The 9,748-nt window shown below is 44.4% G+C and overlaps 1 long non-coding RNA gene across 1 annotated transcript; it reads right to left on the reverse strand.

The window, feature by feature from the left end:
• Window positions 1-1,082: 1,082 nt before the first annotated feature.
• LOC144587449 (uncharacterized) lies at window positions 1,083-8,620 on the reverse strand. The gene is made up of 3 exons (XR_013542607.1): window positions 8,482-8,620; window positions 7,910-8,248; window positions 1,083-1,167 (listed from the first exon to the last, which is right to left on the reverse strand). It is a non-coding gene; the product is annotated as an uncharacterized LOC144587449 (long non-coding RNA).
• Between the last annotated feature and the right edge of the window lie 1,128 nt (window positions 8,621-9,748).

Genomic DNA, 9,748 nt, shown 5'->3' on the forward strand with positions numbered 1-9,748 from the left:
CAGGCTTAAGATTATCTATTAGACAATTTAAGTATGTTAATCTTTAGGGTTTATGTAGTCAGAATTACAGTGGTGCCTCGCATAGCGAGGTTAATCAGTTCCGGATTAACCTTCGCTATGTGAATACTTAGTTAAACGGAACAAAAAAGCCATTGGAACGCATTAAACATCGTTTAATGCGTTCCAAATCGGCAGAAAACTCACAGTTTAACTAAGTCTTCCCATAGCCGGCAGCCATTTTCGCGCCCTCGGTAAGCGAGGGGAGGGCGCGAAAACGCTGCGCGCAGCCATTTCGGCTGTTCCGGCGGCCATTTTGGACCCGCCGAACAGCTGATCGGCGGGTCACAAAGCGAAGGTCGGTAAGCGAAACGCTTACCAATCTTCGCTATGCGAGTTTCGGCCATAGAGGCCAACGCGATGCCTCCGCATTAGCGATCCCGGAAAAGGGATCGCTATGCGGATTTGTCGCTATACAAGGTGCTCGTTAAGCGAGGCACCACTGTATATATTAAATGGATATGGCCTAAAGATGCTTAGTAGGGCATATGGTTTATGTAGTCAGGTTTATATATTAAATGGATATATTCTCTCTGCATATAAGTTTTTGTGTTTGTTTTGTATGTTTGTCTGTGTTTAATAAAAAAAGAGGTTTTCAATGCATTCCTATGGGAAATAGACCCTCAACCTACGGACTTTTCGACCTGCAACCACCGTTCCAATACGGATTAAATCCGGAAGTCGAGGGTCCACTGTAAAAAGATGAACATGCAGATTAAGTGAGGCATTGAATGTCTAAAATACATTCCTGGTTCAGTCACCCAATTAGAAGGAATCGGAAGTTACATATAAAGTTATTATAAAACAGAGAAACGATGAGTTGTAATCAAGACAAAAGTATACAATGATTAATGTGCAGAGGGAAACAGAATACCTTTGTCCCGACTCCAAGGATGAAAGGCTCCCCGATTCCTCTGTAGAAAAGAATCCATCCCCTGAAGATCTGGAGAAGCCTCCGATATGCCTGAGGGGAGAGCAGGAGCTTCTTCTCCGTCATCATCTTCTGGGTCCTCTGGAGTCTCCAGCTGCTGCTGCTGCTGCTGCTGCTCACCCGCAAGAAGAGTTCCTGGCCTTCCAGTTATGTGCCAAGCACTTCTCCTCATGAGCCACCTGGGAGAACAGAGGAGAATCCTTCTAGGAGTACTATCCTGGTACCAAGCCTAGTCTTGGTTAAGCAATCCCATTGCTTCGTATGGAACGATCTCACCAGCTGCTTGTTTTATTTATTTATTTATACATTTATTTATTTATTTATTCATTCATTCATTCATTCATTCATTTATTCATTCTATTTATACCCCACCTATCTGGTTGAAACAACCATTCTAGGCTGCGTCCAGACAGATAAAAACACAGACTTAAACACATATAACAAAAAATAAAAATATACAAAAGTAAACAATTAAACAATAAACAAGAAGGAAAAACAATAAGCAAATTCTTCAAGATGGCAAAAAATAGCACATAATAGGCAAAGAAGGAAAAAGATTTAATTGTTATCTGGAGGGAAGGCCTGCTAATACCTCCATGTTTTTAGATTGGTCTTGAAAATACCCAGCGATGGGGCCTCACGAATCTCTGGAGGCAAGTTGTTCCAGAGGCGAGGCGCCACCGCCGAGAAGGCCCGATTTCTTGTTTTTTCCTTTCAGCCTCCCTCGGTGTAAGGCTCCTCAGCCTCACCTCCTGACTTGATCGAGTGACCCGGGTAGTTCTTGGTGGGAGAAGGCATTCTGTCAAATATTTAGGCCCTAAACCACATAGAGTTTTATACGTAAGCATCAACACTTTGAAGTCAATGCGGAACCGAATGGGCAGCCAATGCAATGTGGCCGGAGTGGGTGTGATGTGTGGGTATTTCCTCACACTACTAAGAAGTCTGGCCACCGCATTCTGCATCACTTGGAGTTTCCGCATCAGCCTCAAAGGTAGCCCCACATAGAGAGTGTTACAGTGGTCTAATCTGAGATTACGAGCCCATGCATCAAGGTAGTGAGCGCCCCAACATCAAGATAGGGTCACAGCTGGGCTATCCGCCAAAGGTGAAAAAAGGCGGTGCGGACCACCGACTCCACCTGGGTTTCCATAGTGAGCGTTGGGTCCAGATGGAACCCCAGACTGCGAACTTCACTCTTGGAGGCAAGAGTCACCCCCCCCAAAAGAGAGAGTTTCCCAAACCACCTACTATGGGGGCGCCCATCCTCAGTACCTCCATCTTGTCTGGGTTCAGCCTCAGTCCATTTTCCTGCATCCATTGCAGTACGGTCTCCAGGCAGCGCTGGAGGGACAGAACGGTGTCTCCTGCGGTTGGTGAGAAGGAGATGTAGAGCTGGGTGTCATCAGCGTACTGATGACACGAGGCCCCACACCCCCTGATGACCCCACCCAGCGGCCTCATATAGATGTTGAACAGCATTGGGGAGATAATCGACCCCTGTGGAACCCCGCAATTGAGTCAAAGGAGCTGCTATCTCACTGAAACTAGGAATAAATCTCCTATAATAGCCTACCAGCCCAAGAAATGATCTGACTTTCTTCTTGGTGGTGGGTCTAGGCCAGATACTTGTAGCTTCTACCTTAGCTTCCAGGGGTTTAATCCTACCTCCCCCTACTACATGACCTAAATACTTCAATTCGGGGCTACCCAACTGGCATTTGCTTGCTTTCACTGTTAGCCCAGCTGCTGTTAATCTTTGCAGCACTGTCTCTATGTGACACAGGTGATCTCTCCAGGTGTGGCTAAAAATACCTATGTCGTCTATATAAGCCACTGTGAAATCGCTAGGTCCCTGTAAAGTTTGGTCCATAAGTCTCTGGAAAGTTGCCGGTGAGTTTCTTAGACCAAAACTCAAAACACAGAACTCGTATAAACCAAAAGGACTACAAAAAGCTGTTTTCTCCTGGTCTTTGAGGTCAATTCTCACTTGCCAGAATCCTTTCGTTAGGTCTAGGCAGGAAATATATTGACATCCCCCTATTGTCTCTATTAGGTTGTCTAATCTGGGCATAGGATACGCATCTGGCTTGGTGACATGATTCAGCTTCCTATAATCTACACAAAATCGAACACTGCCATCTGATTTGTCGACCAAGACTATAGGAGCAGACCAAGGACTGGATGACGGAACAATGATGTTTTCTTTCAGCATATCATCTAGCTCCTTGCACACCTTCTCAACATATGGCCCAGTGACCCTATATGGAGTAACTGATTGTGGGGGTGCATCTCCAGTATCAATCTTGTGCACTACTCCCTTTGTTTGTTGGAGAAAACCTGTCGGTACTTTGTTATAAGGTCCTCAATTCACACTGTTGCTCATGGGAAAGTACAGGGCTGATTTTAACGTCTTCAGGATTATATATTGTTTTCCCCCTTCCTTCCCAATAGGGTAAGTCATGTTTTTCATTATCAGCTTCTTTCATAGCAAACAACACTCTGCTCTCTTCCCTATAATATGGTTTTATCATATTCACATGAACCACCCTCCAGCCTAGTTCTCCATCTTCCTTAATTACATAATTAAGGTCATTCATTTTGGCAATGATTCTAAATGGTCCTGCCCAAGTTAATTGTAACTTATTCCCTTTGAGAGGTCTTAGCACGAGCACCTCATCTCCAGGATTAAAACTTCTTTCCCTGGCTTTCTTGTCATACCATACTTTCTGCTTATTTTTCTGCCCCTGTAAACTTTCAACAGCTATCTCTAGATTTCTTTTCAAAGTGTTCATCAGGTTGTCTAAATATGAAATTACGTTCTCAGGATCAGACTCTGTTATCTTCTCCCAACTTTGTCTAATTAAGTCAAGGGGTCCTCTCACTTTCCTCCCAAACAGCAATTCAAAAGGACTAAATCCTGTACTGTCTTGGGGTACAGACATATATACATATAACAGAAGTTGTATTCTCTGATCCCAATTGTAAGGGTTCTCAGCAGAATAGGCCCTAATCATGCTCATAAGGGGCCCATTAAATCTCTCTGTGAGCCCGTTAGTTTGCGGGTGATATTTCATAGGCACCACTAACTGTTTTTGCAGATTGTCCCCCCCCCTTTCTTGGCGTCCCTTAGAGACTCTTGATACAATAAGCCCTGTTCAAGGTGGAACCTCTCAGGTCTTTCATGGGTTAATTTTGCTTCAGAAATGCTCTCAAAGCATTGTTTCAGTGTGGAATCTGATTTCTGTTCTTGACTGAATGCATTGCTTTGAGAAATATTAAGTGGAAAAATTTCAGCTGAGTTACTACTGTCAGGCATTCCCTTTCTCTGATTTTCACTCCCTTCCTCAGCTGTCTCTGCTTTATCTTGTTGGGAACGTGTCACAACTAAAACCCTCAGAGAGGTCATTGCCAATTAAAACCGCTGCTGGAACCTGAGAAGAAATCCCAATTCTCCAAGGTCCTTCCCATCCCCGGTACCTAAGGTGTACCTCAGCCACAGGCAAAGTGACTGCTTTTTCACCAATTCCCTTTACAACCATGTTTTCCCCTTTTAAGATGTATTTCTGAGGTATTATATCAGTGTGACACAGAGTGACTTGTGAACATGAGTCCCTCAAAGCCATGTATTTGTTATCAAAGATATAAATATGGTCCCCAGCTGTTTGAAATAACTCTTGGTTCATTTTAATTAAAAAGCAATGTCTAATCTTGGCCAAAGGTAAATCAGGTTCAATATTATCAGCCTGTGTAGAGAGTTCAGCTTGTGTTGCCATAGCGACTGACTCCTCCCTTGGTGGATTGTTCTGCTCTTGTTGCACACAGTATACTGCCTTAGGCTTACCTAAATTTACTTTTTGTGGTACAAATTCTTTATTTGGATGCAATATGGCCTTTTTCATTACACCTAAAACAAGTTCTAGAGTTCCATTGATCATTCCAAGCACCTTTACCTCCTTTTCCCTCCAAATTTTGTCCTCTGGCTTGGTTTTGGTCTGAGGACTTTCCCACAAAATGGCCTCCAACCTTCTGCTGGTTTTTAAATTGTCCTCTGGGGTACTTATTAGAGTCTTCCCACACTTTTCTCACAACCTTCCCCTCATCACTTGATTTTCTGATCTGGGAAATAAAATCCACAATCTACCCTGCCTCTCTCAAATTTCTCGGTTTCTTGTCCTTGACCAAAAATCTCAGTTCTCCAGGTAAGAGAGAATAGAACTGCTCCAATCCAAAAATATTTTTAAGGTCTTCTACTGTCTCAGCTTTTTCCTGTACCAGCCATTTGTCTTAATATCTGGACAGGTTGGCCCCTAAATGAGAGTAAGACTCATCAGGTTTCTTGGTCAAAGACCTGAATTTCTGTCTCAACTGTTCTGAATTTATGCAAAAACTAACTTTTTGAACTCATTATAATCTTTAATTAATTCGATAGACGTCTCCGCATAGATTTCTGCCAGTCCACCACTACAGTGGTGCCTCGCTTAACGAGTGCCTCGCTGAGCGATGAAATCGCTTAACGAGGCACTCTGGGCCATCGCTGGAGCATTCGCTCAGCGATGGCCCCTATGGGGTTTTTTCGCTTTGCGAAGATCGCTAAGCGATTCGCTTAGCGATCTTCGCAGAACGAAGCCGGGGAGAACAGCTGATCGGCGGTTCCAAAATGGCCGCCGGAAGGTCCGCGCCGCATTTTTGCGCCCTGCCCTCGCTTAACGAGGGTGCAAAAATGGCGGCGCTATGAAGAAACATCGCTGAACGGTGAGTTTTCAAGCCATAGGAACGCATTGAACAAAGTTCAATGCATTTCTATGGCTTTTTTTATTCCGGAACGGAATTTTTTATTTTATTCTATGGCTTTTTTTATTCCAGAACGGATTAACCTCGCTATGCGAGGCACCACTGTAATTTGGGATCTCAATACTATCATTCTTTCAGAATCCCTCACAGAAAAATCTTCACAAGCTCTTTCAAACATCAATAAGAATGATTCTGGATCATCTCCTTTTCTGAAAACAGGGAATTTCTTTAGATCTGCCTTTGATAACTGTCTTCCCTCAGAATCATCTCTGCCAGTATTGTTATTATTATTGTTAGCCTGAGCTGCCAGCTCTAATCTCCTAAGCTCAAAAGCCATTCTCTCTTTCTCTAATTGGGCCTCCATTTCTCTCTGCCTCATTCTTTCCTCCCTCTCCATTTTCTCTTTCGCCATCTCCATTTTCTCTTTCTCCATTTGTAAGGCCAGTTTTTCTTTCTCCATCTCTATTTTCTCTTTCTCCATTTGTAAGGCCATTTGTCTTTCCTCAGCTTTGGCTTGTCTTTCCTCAGCTTTGGCCTTCATTTCTAGCTCAAATTTCCATTTTCTGAACTCTATTGGGTCTTCCCTGGAGGACTCTCCCTCCTGAGCTGAGGTAAATCCTCCCTCAACATCCCCATTTTCACTATCTGACCCAGCTGCCATTTCATAAGGCACCTGCTCAGCTTTCTTTCCCCTAGTCAAAGGCATTTTCCTTTCCTCAGGCTTCAGATCCAACTTACAAGCCTCGATTTAAAACTACAGTACACTTTTTTCCTGTCAGTGCTAGTCTGTGTTATAAAGTTGCTGCTTCACCAGTGCTGGTAATCTAGCTACAGTGTCTCGGCCTCTGCCTCCAGCTAGGCCTCCCACCACAGACAGAACTTCTCTCTCTGCCTCAGGCCACAAAATCACTCAAAGCCCACAGCTTTACCCTGTCCTAGGTTTAGCTGTCTTGAGTCCTCTCAGCGTATCTGCCCTTGGCTCCGCTTTTGTCCCTTCAGAGTTTTCCCTTAAACTCAGGACAAGCTAGCCAAACTGCCAGAGATTTCTGTCTTGGGCAACTCTCTCCACAGAAATGGTTACCACAGAGCCTCCCTATCTTAATCCCCAATCTGAGTTTGCACTCCCTTCTACTAGACTTTCTCCCCGTGAGACAAGTCCTAGAAGGTTACCCATGCGCTCCCTCAGACGTCCCTGAATAAAGACCCCTGCTCTGGGCACCTTTCCAGTACAAGGCTTTACTGGATCAATTTGTATCCCACACGCTGGACACCAATTTATATTGTAGCAGGCCACTCTCAAGCCTCTACCCCTCCAGGCCTATAAGAGTGCTCACTACCTCTCACCAAAAACTGCTGCCACCAACCTATCCTTTAAATCAAAAGGACAAGGGTTTCTTTCAAACAAATAAAAGATTTATTGATTACAAGAAATAAAAGTAGTAAATCACTGATGTAAAATCAATTAGTCAATCACTGTTTTAAGACACTAGCTCACACAGACTTTCCCCTCGCTGACGGGCTCTTTCTCACTTTCTATCAATCCCTCTAATCACTCATCTCTCAAACTGATCTCTCAAAACTCCACACACACCCCTTATATAACTCAGCTCCTCCCACTTCTGCACCACCCTCTGTCCTCTCATTGGCTGAGGTTCCTCTGCCCAGCTGTGATGGACAGGTGAGAGCAGAGCTGAACGCCACAGCGACCAATGCCATCTCTGTACCATGGTGCGACCTGAAGCCCAACTGAAACAGATCCGGGGCATCTGTTTCGTCCAAGTCTGCCTGAAGCGGGTCAGTCCTGTAGGCTATATATTCCTACCCCCACACCACCGCTGTGAGCTGAGTACTCAATTTACCAACCCCAGAAGGATGGAAGGATGAGTCAGCCTTGATTCATGGAACTGAACTCAGGTCATGAGCAGAGTTTTGGCTGCAGGACTGCAGTTTAACCACTGCACCATAACGCTCACTCTCTAAAACCCCTGAAACAAGACAGTCCAGAGGTGGGAATAGAATTTTCAGACTCCAACTCCCAGAACATTTCAAGAGTCCCTCCCCCACCCCCAAAATCTTGGGAATCCCAGTCCACAAACTCATACCATCGGATGCCTGTAATTCCCTCACCTGTACCAGAACCAAGACTTCTGAGGCTGCATTCTAGACCTTTATTTCGGGCTGCAATGCTTCCTGGGAGTCGCAGTTCTTTGGGAGGGGCCCACTGTAGAGCTGAAAGGGCAGGAGACTAGAATATCCAGAAAAGAAATTGGGCAGGAAATTGAGGCCTCAAATGCACCCTCTGTTGAGTAGTCTTCGAGGGAAATGTAAGTGCGTGAAGAGGGGTGTCTTCAGCCCAGAACTCCACCCTAGGAATTTTCACAGAATTCGAGGAGTTGGAGCGCAAATAAACCAAGCAGTGTCTATCGCAGGTGAAAGATTTCTGTGCTCTGCAATTCAATGGTTTTCCTGGAAAACAGGGAAGGCAATCAAATACAAGATAGATGGATGCAGTAAAGCAGCACAAGTGAATGTTCAGCCTTTAAAATGGCAGTCACCATTTCTTTTTTTAAAAAAATTACTGGCCAGAATGTCTGTACATCATCCACATCATCTCTGCAATCACTATTGCAAGACCCCCCCCGTCTCTCTCTCTCTCTCTCTCTCTGAGAAACCTCTCTTATTCTTTTCCTCTTACTCACCAGGTGACCTCAACAGCCCAGGAAAGTTTGCAAACCAGGTACAGGGAAGCAGCCTGTTCGCAGCTTTGGCTCTCTTTCCCCTTCAATCCCTGTTTCTTTCTGCTGGCGTCTCATTGCTAATTGCAACTCTACTCTTTTCTTTCCCTTTAATCACTCCCAGGTTTGCGCTTTCTCCTTCAAATTGAGCCAGCTGCCCAGGATTTGCCCTTGATTTTTGAAGGTCTTCTGGGAAGACCTTCAGAACAAAAGGGAGACTCAGGCACAGTGGTCCAGGGGAAATCCTGGGAAAGGCAGCCGGGATAGGCTATGTAAGGATATCAGGCAAAAGCAACAGAAACAAAAGAAAAAAAAGACATGAATATATGGCACTTTAAAGACCAATTATGACATTTTAATGTGATCTTCTGTGGACTCATTCACTTTCTCAGACATACAAAAACAGAGTGGAACGCTGAAGGAAATATCTGTCCTATAAGCAGAACACTCTAAATCTACATTGGCTCTTGGTTTTGTGCTATGTTCACATGGAGTAATTTATGGCTTATGCTGTTGTCAAAAAACAGTGGTTCCCAATCTTGGGTAACTCAGGTGTTTTTGGACTTCAATTCCCACAAGTCTTCAGCACCAGCTGTGCCGGCTGGGGTTTCTGGGAGTTGTAGTCCAAGAACACCTGGGTGAACCACTGGTCTAAAAACAAACAAACAAAAAAGAAAATAAAACAATAATGTGGAGGTATTTTCTATTAAATTTCATATATTAATGAAATCTGCTCATCTCTGTTACTTCAAAAATGTTTCATCTCCTAAATATATTGGCTGAGTCTGTTTCTTGGGGTGAAGCCGGTTGAAATATATCCTCCCCCCCCCCCAGAACAGAGGGTGGCACTAAAAAACCCAGGGAATGGAGGCTGGACCAGCGTTATGAGGGGAGTAATTTCCTCATGTTTATGGAGAGCTTTTTCTGTGTTGAAAGCATTTGTTTCATTGCCATGGCAAGGGGGCAGGAAAAAGTAACCTGTCCTCTGGGTTGAACATTTTAAATCCACTGCATTTGTTCCACGAGGAAGGACAGCTAAAAAACCGATTCTCAATCCTGTTGCTTCTACCACAGTGGCAATGAGTTCCACCGCCAGAGCTTTTTGGTGAAAAGATTCCTAATATCCTTCCACACCCAACACAGGATTTGGAGTTATAATCTTCCCTCCTCTCCCCCTTTTCTTCATCCATAATCCTGCCTTGTTTGCATTCCTATCCATGTTTCTGGGAGG

The sequence above is a fragment of the Pogona vitticeps genome, chromosome 2 (genome assembly GCF_051106095.1).
Source record: "Pogona vitticeps strain Pit_001003342236 chromosome 2, PviZW2.1, whole genome shotgun sequence".
Classification (NCBI taxonomy): domain Eukaryota; kingdom Metazoa; phylum Chordata; class Lepidosauria; order Squamata; family Agamidae; genus Pogona; species Pogona vitticeps.